The sequence below is a fragment of the Anopheles coustani genome (genome assembly GCF_943734705.1).
Source record: "Anopheles coustani chromosome X unlocalized genomic scaffold, idAnoCousDA_361_x.2 X_unloc_27, whole genome shotgun sequence".
Taxonomy (NCBI): Eukaryota; Metazoa; Arthropoda; class Insecta; order Diptera; family Culicidae; genus Anopheles; species Anopheles coustani.
The window spans coordinates 245001-261497 of NW_026525134.1; positions in this window are offsets into that span (position 1 = coordinate 245001).

Consider the following 16497-nt stretch of genomic DNA (forward strand, 5'->3'; position numbering starts at 1 on the left):
TACTTCGGGTGTCACCTGTTGTCCGAGGCCACTTGCATGGTAGCAAGCGTTGTGATACAATGGCCCTACCGGGCAAACACTTTGGGTTCGCAAGGACTTGGAGTGCCGGGACGGGTTTGCGGATCCAACACTCTGGGTACCTCCGGGTACTTGGGGTTGGTTGAGGACTTGGTGAACAAACACTTGATATACACTCTTCGGATGTACTTCGGGTATCGCCTGTTGTCCGAGACCACTTGCATGGTTAGCAAGCGTTGTGGTCTAATGGCCCTACCGGGCAAACACTTTGGGTTCGCGAGGACTTAGAGTGCTGGTAGTGGTTGGCGGACCCAACACTCTGGGTACCTCCGGGTACTTGGGGTTGGTTGAGGACTTGGTGAACAAACACTTGTTGTACACTCTCCGGATGTACTTCGGGTGTCACCTGTTGTCCGAGACCACTTGCATGGTTAGCAAGCGTTGTGGTCTAATGGCCCTACCGGGCAAACACTTTATGTTCGCGAGGACTTGGAGTGCTGGTAGTGGTTGGCGGACCCAACACTCTGGGTACCTCCGGGTACTTGGGGTTGGTTGAGAACTTGGTGAAGATACCCCTGTCACCTTGTTCGAGGCCACTTGCATGGTCGCAAGCGTTGTGATACAATGGCCCTACCGGGCAAACACTTTGGGTTCGCAAGGACTTGGAGTGCCGGGACGGGTTGGCGGATCCAACACTCTGGGTACCTCCGGGTACTTGGGGTTGGTTGAGGACTTGGTGAGCAAACACTTGATATACGTTCTTCGGATGTACTTCGGGTGTCACCTGTTGTCCGAGGCCACTTGCATGGTCAACGGTTGAGGTGGTGATGGCGGGTCGGTGCTGTAGGGTGCCGGCCTGTTGGCTGCCTTGGCCGGGTTGGTTGGTTAACACTTGATTGGGCTTGCACCCGAGGGTAATGGCACTTGAAGGTGGGTACTGGCCGGCTGACCTGGTGTGATGGTTGGTTGGTGAACACTTGGCGGTACTTGCACTTGGCTGTGCTTGGACTTGAAGGTGGGATCCGGCTGGCCTAGGCCATTGGTGGTTGGTTGGTGGGTTAGCCCTTAGTTGGGCTGGCTGGCTGGCTGGCCATCGGTGGTGTGGTGTGGTGTGGTGTGTGGAGTCGAGCATCGCGCGCCGTTGCCTTCTTCGGAGTGTTGTGGGTACGCAAGTGCTTGCAGTGCAAAGAGGTTGGTGATGGAGTGACATTGCCTTCACCATGGAGTTGCGGGTACTTAGGTACTTGCAAGGAGATGGTGGTATGGTGGTGTTGCGTGTGTGGTGTTCGATTAGAAAGATATAATTTCTAAGTCCGGATTAGTGCTGTCAGTGGGGCCGCCGCTAACAGGTCCTGCACGGCCACCGTGGGGCTTGACTTGGCGCTATTCCGGACTTGGGGCGATCACGATGTCCCCGTGCGGGACTTAGAAGATGGAAGAACACAAGTACCCTTATCCCATGACTTGTGAGCGATTGGCATACGTTACCACATGAAGAGAAAAATTGGCTAAGTCCCGGATCCATATTATATGAAGAGAAAAATCGGCTAAGTCCCGGATCCATATATAATAACCTAATAATCGGCTAAGTCCAGGATCCATATTATATGAAGAGAAAAATCGGCTAAGTCCAGGATCCATATATAACAACCTTATAATCGGCTAAGTCCAGGATCCATATATAATAACCTAATAATCGGCTAAGTCCAGGATCCATATTATATGAAGAGAAAAATCGGCTAAGTCCGAGATTGGGTCGGTCGGAAATACACTATCAAGTTACCACACAAGCAAGCAAGATGGCCTTATGATGGATCCATATGATATGAAGAGAAAAATCGGCTAAGTCCAGGATCCATATTATATGAAGAGAAAAATCGGCTAAGTCCGAGATTGGGTCTGTCAGACATACACTTTCAAGTTACCACACAAGCAAGCAAGATGGCCTATTGATGGATCCATATGATATGAAGAGAAAAATCGGCTAAGTCCGAGATTGGGTCTGTCAGAAATACACTTCCAAGTTACCACACAAGCAAGCAAGATTTCCTATTGAAGGATCCATATGATATGAAGAGAAAAATCGGCTAAGTCCCAGATTGGGTCTGTCAGACATACACTATCAAGTTACCACACAAGCAAGCAAGATGGCCTATTGAAGGATCCATATGATATGAAGAGAAAAATCGGCTAAGTCCCAGATTGGGTCTGTCAGACATACACTATCAAGTTACCACACAAGCAAGCAAGATGGCCTAGTGATGGATCCATATAATATGAAGAGAAAAATCGGCTAAGTCCCAGATTGGGTCTGTCAGAAATACACTTCCAAGTTACCACACAAGCAAGCAAGATGGCCTAGTGATGGATCCATATAATATGAAGAGAAAAATCGGCTAAGTCCCAGATTGGGTCTGTCAGAAATACACTTCCAAGTTACCACACAAGCAAGCAAGATGGCCTAGTGATGGATCCATATGATATGAAGAGAAAAATCGGCTAAGTCCCAGATTGGGTCTGTCAGAAATACACTTCCAAGTTACCACACAAGCAAGCAAGATGGCCTAGTGATGGATCCATATGATATGAAGAGAAAAATCGGCTAAGTCCAGGATCCATATAATATGAAGAGAAAAATCGGCTAAGTCCCAGATTGGGTCTGTCAGAAATACACTTCCAAGTTACCACACAAGCAAGCAAGATGGCCTAGTGATGGATCCATATGATATGAAGAGAAAAATCGGCTAAGTCCAGGATCCATATAATATGAAGAGAAAAATCGGCTAAGTCCCAGATTGGGTCTGTCAGAAATACACTTCCAAGTTACCACACAAGCAAGCAAGATGGCCTAGTGATGGATCCATATGATATGAAGAGAAAAATTGGCTAAGTCCCAGATTGGGTCTGTCAGACATACACTATCAAGTTACCACACAAGCAAGCAAGATGGCCTAGTGATGGATCCATATGATATGAAGAGAAAAATCGGCTAAGTCCCAGATTGGGTCTGTCAGAAATACACTTCCAAGTTACCACATGAGCAAGCAAGATGGCCTAGTGATGGATCCATATGATATGAAGAGAAAAATCGGCTAAGTCCCAGATTGGGTCTGTCGGAAATACACTATCAAGTTACCACTTGAGCAAGCAAGTTATCACACGAAGAGAAAGCCGGCAAAGTCCGGGAATGTTACCACATGAACTGGAAAATGGGCAAAAACCTACCTTCACAGGGATCGTGAATAACTAAGGCTGTAGACATCGGATCGACAAGCCAAAGACTGATATGGAAAGGAAATGAGTAGTACTAGCTTTCCTGAGAGTTGCAGAGCTTAGACTGCATATGAACGGAAGTTATTAAGCGTCAAAGTCAGAAAATTTGCCCGAAGGAACACAAGTTCCAACTTAGAGCATGAATACCGCCTAGACGGTAAGAGGTACGGCCAGGCTGAGGAATAAGAAAATGTTGGCCAACATGTTCCCTAACTATCCCCCGAAGACCGCAAAGCAATCCAACATCAACCAAGAAAGTTATAGCCCGATCAAGGAAACACCTACTTTGCACCGATATTGCACCAAATACATGTACCAAGCACCTTCGGTTGCATACCCTGCAGGGGCTTACCATAGTAGGCCATGGAAGACCGATATACCGAACATAATCACTTTCTATCTCCTCGGGTGTTTGAGATAGCGCTTTGCGGTACAAGAACGAAAGTTAGACTTTATCTTGGTGCATCTTTTTGCCCAAGATCACAAGACCCTATCTACCAAGGCAAGAAAGTTGTGTGGGGACAAAATGTCCAAAAGTGCCCAAAGTGGCACACTTGAACCATATATTCGAGAAAAACACAAGTGTGGGCCCGAGCTAGCAAGTTGAAATGTTCTGACCGTCAGTAGCCCTAGTTGAGGTGCACTTATCATTATATGAGGCCAACGTGCCAGCTAGTCTCTAAAGGGGCGATATGGGTGTTCCAAGGTTTGTACCCAATTGAGGAAAAAACAGGGTAAGGTACGGTGTACCGCGAATAACTCGGGCTATAGATGTCCGATCGATGAGTTTGGCATATGTATGGAAAGGTCTCGACGAGACCTAACTACCCTGAAAGTATGAAGGCAAAGACTTGAATGACCGGGAAGTTATTAAGTGCACAAGTGGTAAAGTTGCACCAAAGTCCATGTTACCCGAAGTGGTACATGAACACCCAATATTCGACCAAAACACAAGTTTAGAGACGAGCTAGCGAGCTACATTGTTCAGACCGTCAGTAGCCCGCATCAAGACACGCATTTCATTATATTGAGCCTAGCCGCTAGCTCGACTCGAAGTCGGTCATATGGTTGGTTGATGGTTTGGACCGACCACGTGGTGTACCAAGGTGATGTACCTTTCATGAATTAAAACTCTGGCTGTATGGCACTGAGCGACAAGCTAAGGTGTGATTTGGAATAGTCTTGAGTGGGACTATTTAGGAAAAATGCGAACAAAAAATCACAAAGTCCTTGGGCGAAGCTATTAGCGAAACATAGAGCAAATTGGTACCAAAAACTATGGAAATGGGACTTGAGTCAAAAATAACCGCAAGTTGGAGAAGAGATAGCAAGCTTGCGTAGAACAATTATATTTGGTGCATGGTATCACCAACAAAAAAGTATATGGGGCCAAGGTGCTGGCTGGCCTCCAAAGTGGAGATATGGGCGATCCAAAGTTTGTACCCAAGTACGAACAAGTATGGAAAAAACAGGGTAAGGTACCAAGTACCATTAATAACTTCGGCTGTAGATGGCCGAGCGAGGCAAACGGCTCACCGTTGGAAAGGTCTTGGGGAGACCTATCTACCCTGAAAGTTTCATGAGGCTGAGTTGAAAGACCACGGAGATATTAGGTGATGATGGTCCAATTCGGGGACCAAGTCGCAGGAAATGGCGCTTGACCAAAATCACCCTTGGAAGGTGAATACCGGCTTACCGGTAAGAGATAGCGACTTGGCGTAGAATATTCATAAGTTGGGCGTGTAGAGACGCAACTTTTATTATATGGGGCCAACCCGGTCAGGGTGCTCCAAGTCGGTCGTTTGGTTGGTTTATGGTTTGGGCCAACCACGTGGTGTGCCAAGTTGAGGTACCTTTCATGAATTATAACTTGGTCAGTTTGCCACCGAGCGACAAGCTGCGGTGTGTTTTGGAATGGTCTTGAGTGGGACTATCAAGGAAAAATACCAATCGAAAATCAGCTTGTCCATGGCCGAAGCTATTAGTGAAACATATAGCAAAATGGGTCCAAAAACGAATGAAATGGGAATTGGACCAAGAATAACGGCAAGTTGGAGAAGAGATAGCAAGTTGGCGTAGAACAATTATATTTGGTGCATGGCATGACCAACAAAAAAGTATATGGGGCCAAGGTGCTAGCTGGCCTCCAAAGTGGAGATATGGGCGATCCAAAGTTTGTACCCAAGTACGAACAAGTATGGAAAAAACAGGGTAAGGTACCAAGTACCATTAATAACTTCGGCTGTAGATGGCCGAGCGAGGCAAACGGCTCACCGTTGGAAAGGTCTTGGGGAGACCTATCTACCCTGAAAGTTTTATGAGGCTGAGTTGAAAGACCACGGAGATATTAGGTGATGATGGTCCAATTCGGGGACCAAGTCGCAGGAAATGGCACTTGACCAAAATCACCCTTGGAAGGTGAATACCGGCTTACCGGTAAGAGATAGCGACTTGGCGTAGAATATTCATAAGTTGGGCGTGTAGAGACGCAACTTTCATTATATGGGGGCAACCCGGTCAGGGTGCTCCAAGTCGGTCGTTTGGTCGGTATATGGTTTGGGCCGACCACATGGTGTACCAAGTTGAGGTATCTTTCATGAATTATAACTCGGTCAGTTTGCCACCGAGCGACAAGTTGCGGTGTGTTTTGGAATGGTCTTGAGTGGGACTATCAAGCAAAAATACAAACAGAATATCAGCTTGTCCATGGCCGAAGCTATTAGTGAAACATATAGCAAAATGGGTCCGAAAACGAATGAAATGGGACTTGGACCAAGAATAACGGCAAGTTAGAGAAGAGATAGCAAGTTGGCGTAGAACAATTATATTTAGTGCATGGTATGACCAACAAAAAAGTATATGGGGCAAAGGTGCTGGCTGGCCTCCAAAGTGGAGATATGGGCGATACAAAGTTTGTACCCAAGTATGGCAAAAACTGGTAGAGGTACCTTTCATGAATTACTGCTCAGGCTGTATGGCACTTAGCGGGACGCTTGGCTCTGGTATGGAATAGTCTTGAGAGGGACTATCAAGGAAAAATACGAACAAAAAATCACCATGTCCACGGACGAAGGTATTAGCGAAACTTAGAGCGAAATTGCGACCAAGTCGCTGGAAATGGCCCTTGGACCAAGTATACCGTCAAGGCGGTACGAGATAGCGAGTTGACGTAGAACATTTATAAGTTTGCCTACAAGAGACAAAAGTTTAGTTATATGGGGCCAACCCGCTCAGGGTTGTCCAAGTCGGTCATATGGCTGATCGAAATTTTCGACCAAGTACTGAGAAAACAGGGTAAGGTACCGTGTACCTCGAATAACTTCGGCTGTAGATGTCCGAGCGAGGCGAACGGCATAGCGTTGGAAAGGTCTTGAGGTGCTCTAGGCACCCTGAAAGTATGAGAAAGCTATCTGGAAAACTTGTGGAGATATTAGAGAAACATAGGGCCCAAAAGATACCAAGTCGCAGGAAATGGGCCCTCCATGAACACCCTAAAATCCCAATTACGGCTAAGTTGCAGGCCAGCTAGCGAAGTGAAATGTTCTAGGCATAACTAGAACACGTTAAGGCGCAACTTTTTGAATAAGAACTTTTTTCGATATCTGGTCCCCAAAGGGGGGATATGGGCGATCCAAGGATTTTTCCAAGTTTCGGTACTTTTTACGGTATCGCTCATAGCTCCGGCTGTAAGCAAGCAAATGACAATCTAAGACATGATTTGGAAAGGTATTGAGTAGTACTAACTTACGTTAGAACACAGCGAAGCGCTATCGGTTCATGGCAAGGCCGATATAAACAGTCAAAGATGAAAAATGTTGATAAAATGAACAAAAATTACCTTGGTACGCGAATAGCGGCCAGGGATGAAGAGGTACGAAGTTGGTGTAGAAAAATTATAATTAGGGCTTGGTACGCTCTAAAAGTTTGCCGAAGACCGCAAAGCGCTCAGACCCATAGAAAGTGGCCATTTGGGCCGAACAGTGCATGCAAAGAGGTGAAAATGCAAAAATTGCACTTTGGGGGGCGATTTGCGGGGGGAAGGAGGGGTCGGAGGGCAAAATGTCCCTTGACCAAAAAGTTTTATCTCGTCGAGATCTACAACATTGCCGAAGACCGCAAAGCGCTAGCTCGCAATCGAAAAATCGAGAATTTGAAAATTTTCTAAGTCTTGGGCTCCCTAAGGAAAAGTTTCAAAAATCACGTTTGTCCCCAATTTTGAAGGGGAAGGAGTCGGTTCCGGGGCATGGTGTCTTCGGCAAAAAGTCTTATCTTTTTGCGTACTTTCGACTAGTTCAATAAAAATTTTTGACCCAAAATTTGTTCGGCGGACCCCTAGGTCGAAAAACCCGAAAAAAGTCGAAAAAAGTCGAAAATGTCGAAAAATGAGAAAACCTCATATTCGGACTCTACACGAGCCCCAGATATTGAAAAGTGAAATCCGCGGTCGATTTGGAACAAAAAATTTACCTAGGCAAAGTTGTATGGAGGTAGGGACCCCTGAGAAAAAAGTTTGGTCCCGAGGCTCCTTGGACCACCAAGTCCCTAGGTCGGACCAAAATCGGAAAAAATCCGACCAAAGTCGAAAGTGTCGAAAATTTTAAAAAACCCCTTTTGGGGCCCTATGGCCTCCCTAGATAATGAAAAGTGAGGTCCGCGGCCGATCCGGAAGAAAAACTTGACCTAGGCAAACTTGTATGACGGTGGGGACCCAAAAAAATTTCGATGAGTGTAGTTTAGACAGGCCGGAAAATGTATCGGTGGTCCGTATCAAGGGACGTCTTTTAGTTCCATGGGGTGGTGGTCGTCGAACAAAGTCGCCTAGGTCGACCACCAGAAAGACCAGTCGTGTTGTAATGGATGTTTTGACCACTTTACTAGGGAAACCTAGTAGGTCGAAGCAAATTTGGGGTTCGAGATGAGTTGGTGAAAGTTGGTCCAACCTAGGTGTGCTTGGTGGAGGTTGACCATGAAAGTAGAGCATGATAGGAATGACCATAACTTTGGTTCTAGATGTCGGATCGGTACACTTGAGGCAGTTTTGGAAAGGTGAAGGCCTGCTCTAGCTATGTTTCCTACCAAGCTGAGCGCCTACTAGTGACCCGGAGGAGGTATTAAGGGTCAAAGGCAAAAAGGGGTACCCTAAAGTGCATGTGACCAAGAAAATGGGAAAAACGGTATCGCCTATAGCTCAGGCTGTATGGCTCGGATCGGAAAGCTTGGATATGCGTTGGAAAGGTCTTGACGAGCGCTAGCTATGTGTCCTACCAAGCGAAGCGCTAGGTGTTGAGCAAGTCGGTCATATTAGAGGGCAAAGGTGAAAAATGGTGGTTTAGAGGCGAAAATTCACCTTATGATCGAAAATAGCGGGCGAACGATAAGAGCTACGAACACGGCGTAGAACAATCATAAGTACGTTACCACAAGACCTAACTTTGGCCAATATAGAGCGAGAAGATCGGAGGTACCCAACAGGGTGATATGGTTGGTTCAAAGTTGGACCAAAACGAGACTTGAGAAATGGGTTGAAACACGGTATCGCGAATAACTCAGGCTGTATGGAACGGATCGACAAGCTAAGATCAGTGTTGGAAAGGTCGAACCGAGCGCTAACTATAATCCCAAACAACCGAAGCGCTAAGTGTTGAGCAAAACTGAGTTATTAAGCGACAAAGTGGAAAAATAATACCAAAATTTCCAAAAATCACACAAGACCAAGAATACCGAGCAGGCGGTAAGAGATAGCGGGTTGACGTAGAATACTTATAAGTTTGCCTCTACGAGACCTAAAAGTCGTCCATAGACAGCGAGAAGATCGGACCACTCTGGAAGGGTGATACGAGTGGTCAAAAATTGGCAAAAATGAAACATGGCTAAAATGGATTTGACTTGTGCACCGTATAGCTCCGGCTGTATGGCATGGATTGTTAAGCTAGGATATGTTTTGGAAAGGTAACACCCAGCGCTAGATACGACTAGAAGAAAGCAAAGCGCTAACTAGCATGATTTGGAAGTTATTAAGTGTCAAAGTCGAAAAATGTTACCAAAATTGAAACTCGAGTACATTGGGCCAAAAAGTACAAGTTGTGAAATTTGGACTTACGAGTAAAATACCGAGCAGGCGGTAAGAGATAGAGACTTGGTGTAGAACAATTATATGTTGGGCATGTTATAACCTATATTTGGCCCGAACATAGTGACGAGATCGGTGGTACCCAAAAGGGTGGTACAGGTGTTAGATGGTTTTCCCAGAGCATAAGCTCCACATGATATGGAAAACGGGAAACATCATAACTTCGGCTGTATGGCATGGAATGGAACGAACAAGGTATCGATGGAAAGAGAAAAGGTAGCGCTAACTATAATTCCTACCAAGCAAAGCGCTAGCATGTGACCGTTCGGGTGTTATTGTGAGTCAAAGTCAGAAATTGTTACCACGAGAGGCGAAAATCCGACTAAGTCCATGAATACCGGGCTGGCGGTAAGAGATACGGCTTGGCCGTAGAACATTTATAAGTTGGCCAATACAAGACCTAAGTTTCGTCCATAGACGACAAGAAGATCGAAGATACGTGAAGGTGAGATATGGGCGTCCCAAAGTGGGCCTTTGAAAAAGTGACAAACTTCCCTTATAACAGCATACACCAAATATCTCTGGCTCTATGGCACCGAATAAGAAGTTGAGGTCAGCGATAGAAAGGTGATAGTCAGCGCTAAATATCATACGAACAGAGTGAAGCGCTAAAGGGAAAGGATCTTGGTGATATAAGGTGACAAAGTCGAGAAAAGTTGCCTCAAAATCATGAAAAATGTGAAAAAATGGCTAAGTCCCGGGTGCCTTAAGGGCAGGTTGATCGAATGTACCGAGCTGGCGGTACGAGATAGAGACTTGGTGTAGAACAATTATATGTTTGGCATGGCAAGACCTACATTTGGTCAATACAAAGTGAGAAGATCAAAGAAACCCGTAAGGGTGATATTGGTGTCCAAAGGTAAAAAGCACTAAGTCTTGGGAAACTTATATGAAGAAAAAGGACCCTGATGGGTCATATAGGATGGATCGAAAAATCGGCTAAGTCCCAAAATGGGGATGTCAGAACTACACTCAAATGTTACCACACCAAGCAAGGCAAACTTATATGAAGCAAAGGACCCTGATGGGTCATATGGTATTGGTCGAAAAATCGGCTAAGTCCCAAAATGGGGATGTCAGAACTACACTCATGTGTTACCACACCAAGCAAGGCAAACTTATATGAAGCAAAGGACCCTGATGGGTCATATGGTATTGATCGAAAAATCGGCTAAGTCCCAAAATGGGGATGTCAGAACTACACTCAAATGTTACCACACCAAGCAAGGCAAACTTATATGAAGCAAAGGACCCTGATGGGTCATATGGTATTTTACGAAAAATCGGCTAAGTCCCAAAATGGTGATGTCAGAACTACACTCAAATGTTACCACACCAAGCAAGGCAAACTTATATGAAGCAAAGGACCCTGATGGGTCATATGGTATTGATCGAAAAATCGGCTAAGTCCCAAAATGGGGATGTCAGAACTACACTCAAATGTTACCACACCAAGCAAGGCAAACTTATATGAAGGCAAGGACCCTGATGGGTCATATGGTATTTTACGAAAAATCGGCTAAGTCCCAAAATGGTGATGTCAGAACTACACTAAAATGTTACCACACCAAGCAAGGCAAACTTATATGAAGGCAAGGACCCTGATGGGTCATATGGTATGGATCGAAAAATCGGCTAAGTCCCAAAATGGGGATGTCAGAACTACACTCAAATGTTACCACACCAAGCAAGGCAAACTTATATGAAGCAAAGGACCCTGATGGGTCATATGGTATTTTACGAAAAATCGGCTAAGTCCCAAAATGGGGATGTCAGAACTACACTCAAATGTTACCACACCAAGCAAGGCAAACTTATATGAAGCAAAGGACCCTGATGGGTCATATGGTATTTTACGAAAAATCGGCTAAGTCCCAAAATGGGGATGTCAGAACTACACTCAAATGTTACCACACCAAGCAAGGCAAACTTATATGAAGGAAAGGACCCTGATGGGTCATATGGTATTTTACGAAAAATCGGCTAAGTCCCAAAATGGGGATGTCAGAACTACACTCAAATGTTACCACACCAAGCAAGGCAAACTTATATGAAGGCAAGGACCCTGATGGGTCATATGGTATTTTACGAAAAATCGGCTAAGTCCCAAAATGGGGATGTCAGAACTACACTCAAATGTTACCACACCAAGCAAGGCAAACTTATATGAAGGCAAGGACCCTGATGGGTCATATGGTATTTTACGAAAAATCGGCTAAGTCCCAAAATGATGATGTCAGAACTACACTAACAAGTTACCACACCAAGCAAGGCAAACTTATATGAAGCAAAGGACCCTGATGGGTCATATGGTATTTTACGAAAAATCGGCTAAGTCCCAAAATGAGGATGTCAGAACTACACTAAAAAGTTACCACACCAAGCAAGGCAAAGTACCTAGGTGAACCCTAGGAAGAAACACGGACCAAGTCAGATGGCCTAAGTCAATAGAACAAGTGACCTAGGCAAAGTTGTATGGCGCTGAGGACCCTGAAAAATCTGGTTAGTGTAGTTTAGACAGGGTAGGTTTTTGGGTCGGCCGAACCCCCTTATTTTGGGTTTTGGCCTCATCAAGAAGCTACACCTAGGCAAACTGCCTAGGGTGAAAGTGCGAAGACCAATCGAATAGTAAGACAAGTTTTGACCGATCGCCCTAGGCAAGCTTGTATGAAGAAAGGGACCCTAAGGGTCATATGGAAATACATGAAAAATCGGCTAAGTCCCAAAATTGGGATGTCAGAACTACACTAAAAAGTTACCACATCAAGCAAGGCAAACTACCTAGGTGAACCCTAGCAAGAAACACGGACCAAGTCAGATGGCCTAAGTCAAGAGTGCAAGTGACCTAGGCAAAGTTGTATGACGGTGAGGACCCTGAAAAATCTGGTAAGTGTAGTTTAGACAGGGGAGGTTTTTGGGTCGGCTGAACCTCCTTATTTTGGGTTTTGACCTCCTCAAGAAGCTACACCTAGGCAAACTGCCTAGGGTGAAAGTGCGAAGACCAATCGAATAGTAAGACAAGTTTTGACCGATCGCCCTAGGCAAGCTTGTATGAAGAAAGGGACCCTATGGGTCATATGGAAATACATGAAAAATCGGCTAAGTCCCAAAATTGGGATGTCTGAACTACACTAAAAAGTTACCACATCAAGCAAGGCAAAGTACCTAGGTGAACCCTAGCAAGAAACACGGACCAAGTCAGATGGCCTAAGTCAAGAGAACAAGTGACCTAGGCAAAGTTGTATGACGGTGAGGACCCTGAAAAATCTGGTTAGTGTAGTTTAGACAGGGGAGGTTTTTGGGTCGGCTGAACCTCCTTATTTTGGGTTTTGACCTCCTCAAGAAGCTACACCTAGGCAAACTGCCTAGGGTGAAAGTGCGAAGACCAATCGAATAGTAAGACAAGTTTTGACCGATCGCCCTAGGCAAGCTTGTATGAAGAAAGGGACCCTATGGGTCATATGGAAATACATGAAAAATCGGCTAAGTCCCAAAATTGGGATGTCTGAACTACACTAAAAAGTTACCACAGCAAGCAAGGCAAAGTACCTAGGTGAACCCTAGGAAGAAACACGGACCAAGTCAGATGGCCTAAGTCAAGAGTACAAGTGACCTAGGCAAAGTTGTATGACGGTGAGGACCCTGAAAAATCTGGTTAGTGTAGTTTAGACAGGGGAGGTTTTTGGGTCGGCTGAACCTCCTTATTTCGGGTTTTGACCTCCTCAAGAAGCTACACCTAGGCAAACTGCCTAGGGTGAAAGTGCGAAGACCAATCGAATAGTAAGACAAGTTTTGACCGATCGCCCTAGGCAAGCTTGTATGAAGAAAGGGACCCTATGGGTCATATGGAAATACATGAAAAATCGGCTAAGTCCCAAAATTGGGATGTCTGAACTACACTAAAAAGTTACCACAGCAAGCAAGGCAAAGTACCTAGGTGAACCCTAGGAAGAAACACGGACCAAGTCAGATGGCCTAAGTCAAGAGTACAAGTGACCTAGGCAAAGTTGTATGGCGCTGAGGACCCTGAAAAATCGGGTTAGTGTAGTTCAGACAGGGGAGGTTTCTGGGTCGGCTGAACCTCCTTATTTCGGGTTTTGGCCTCCTCAAGAAGACAGACCTAGGCAAACTGCCTAGGGTGAAAGTGCGAAGACCAATCGAATAGTAAGACAAGTTTTGACCGATCGCCCTAGGCAAGCTTGTATGAAGAAAGGGACCCTATGGGTCATATGGAAATACATGAAAAATCGGCTAAGTCCCAAAATTGGGATGTCTGAACTACACTAAAAAGTTACCACATCAAGCAAGGCAAAGTACCTAGGTGAACCCTAGGAAGAAACACGGACCAAGTCAGATGGCCTAAGTCAAGAGTACAAGTGACCTAGGCAAAGTTGTATGGCGCTGAGGACCCTGAAAAATCGGGTTAGTGTAGTTCAGACAGGGGAGGTTTCTGGGTCGGCTGAACCTCCTTATTTCGGGTTTTGGCCTCCTCAAGAAGACAGACCTAGGCAAAGTGCCTAGGGTGAAAGTGCGAAGACCAATCGAATAGTAAGACAAGTTTTGACCGATCGCCCTAGGCAAGCTTGTATGAAGAAAGGGACCCTATGGGTCATATGGAAATATACGAAAAATCGGCTAAGTCCCGAAATTGGGATGTCTGAACTACACTAAAAAGTTACCACATCAAGCAAGGCAAAGTACCTAGGTGAACCCTAGGAAGAAACACGGACCAAGTCAGATGGCCTAAGTCAAGAGTACAAGTGACCTAGGCAAAGTTGTATGGCGCTAAGGACCATGAAAAATCGGGTTAGTGTAGTTAAGACAGGGGAGGTTTCAGGGTCGGCTGGACCTCCTTATTTCGGGTTTTGGCCTCCTCAAGAAGACAGACCTAGGCGAACTGCCTAGGGTGAAAGTGCGAAGACCAATCGAATAGTAAGACAAGTTTTGACCGATCGCCCTAGGCAAGCTTGTATGAAGAAAGGGACCCTATGGGTCATATGGAAATATACGAAAAATCGGCTAAGTCCCAAAATTAGGATGTCTGAACTACACTAAAAAGTTACCACATCAAGCAAGGCAAAGTACCTAGGTGAACCCTAGGAAGAAACACGGACCAAGTCGGATGGCCTAAGTCAAGAGTACAAGTGACCTAGGCAAAGTTGTATGGCGCTGAGGACCCTGAAAAATCGGGTTAGTGTAGTTCAGACAGGGGAGGTTTCAGGTTCGGCCGAACCTCCTTATTTCGGGTTTTGGCCTCCTCAAGAAGACAGACCTTGGCGAACTGCCTAGGGTGAAAGTGCGAAGACCAATCGAATAGTAAGACAAGTTTTGACCGATCGCCCTAGGCAAGCTTGTATGAAGAAAGGGACCCTATGGGTCATATGGAAATATACGAAAAATCGGCTAAGTCCCAAAATTGGGATGTCAGAACTACACTATAAAGTTACCACATTAGCAAGGCAGACTTGTATGAAGAACGGGACCCTGGTGAAAGTAGCAAATATCCCAAACCGAACATGAATATTATACACACAAGAGTACGAACATAAAGGAACACGGACCAAGCATACCGAGAGAATCGGTACTATAGAACCCTCGTGGTTCTACACAAAGACTTTATGTTAGGGGTTCAAGCCCCATAGTACTCAAACGGTGACAGTAGCAAATATCCCAAAACGAACGTGAATCTTATTCACAAGAGTACGAACATAAAGGAACACGGACCAAGCGTACCGAGAGAATCGGTACTATAGAGCCCTCGTGGTTCTACACAAAGACTTTATGTTCGGGGTTCACACCCCAAATCGAACGTGGAATTTACTTTCTGATGGTCATGCGGTCGTCCAAAGGGGTCTAGTATCCTGGGATGACAAGCATCACGGGCACAGCTCGTATCAAAACAGTCGAAGAGGCCCGCGAAAGCTTGCTTTCCATGGCTATGCGATGCACAAATTGAGTTTACTCACCGTAGTATAAAACGAACGAACCGAACCTATCCGAGTAGGGATAATGGGCGCAGTAACATACTTCTGTGACCCAGCGAGAGTTGAACGAGGTGACATGAACTGTCAGTGGCTTATATCAGATGGGATACATACATGAGATTGCTTTCAAATCTACACTCGAAAACCTAACCAAGTAAAAGCGAACGTGGGGAGGATTCGAAACTGGTAACGAAATCTTAAGCTGGAAAGAGTCATCACTATGGATACATATTATGCGAAACCAATCAAGTGCTCAGTACTGATCCAAAACCTAAGAGCACTAGTGAACACCTTATTCTCACCCTAGTTCACATCCAAGTGATCGACCACGTGTGTGAAGCAAAGACCAATCGAATTCCTCAATGAACCGAACACTATGAACAAATGGCCAAAAACGTTATAACTATCCAAACATCCTACTATCTAGCGAAAGTCATCACGATGGAACCATACCATGATCTTTAACCTATAGCGCTCACCATATTCCTACCCAGAGTGCAAGTGAACAGATTGCCCACCCGTACCCAGTTCACAACCACGTGATCGACTAACATACCGAGGTTACCACAAGTCAAAGTTATACGTTTACAAGCGCAAGACCAATCGAAAACCCCGAAAGCAATCTCGACCCAAAATGTATTATCCGTGAGTGTAGTCGAGTCTCGTACTCGTCATCTGTAATCGTCGGATAGAATATCCAGTACACGGTTGTCTTTCCAAATGAAATCTACATACAGAACTCGCTCTTGGCAAATGGGTGGCAATGGCGCAATCAGGAGCGAGTTCCCGTCCGGGTGCCAAGTGATTGGCAAATGTCTGGGGGAAAGCAACCATATGTTGATTTGTCTGTTAGTGTACTGGGTGTTTGAGGTATGTAGTATCCACGCTTGGTTGGGTGTGTCAGAGGACCATGGATGCGTTCACAACCCCAATTGGGGTACATCGGGAATGATTTTGTGGAACCGATGTGCCCGGCACACACTAAGTTTTGTTGCAAGTTAATAGTGTGCCATGTCCGGGGGGGTTGTGATTAAACTCTGGTGAATTGCGTACTGTGGTGATTGGGGTATGAAAGCCCCGCAGTTGCAATGA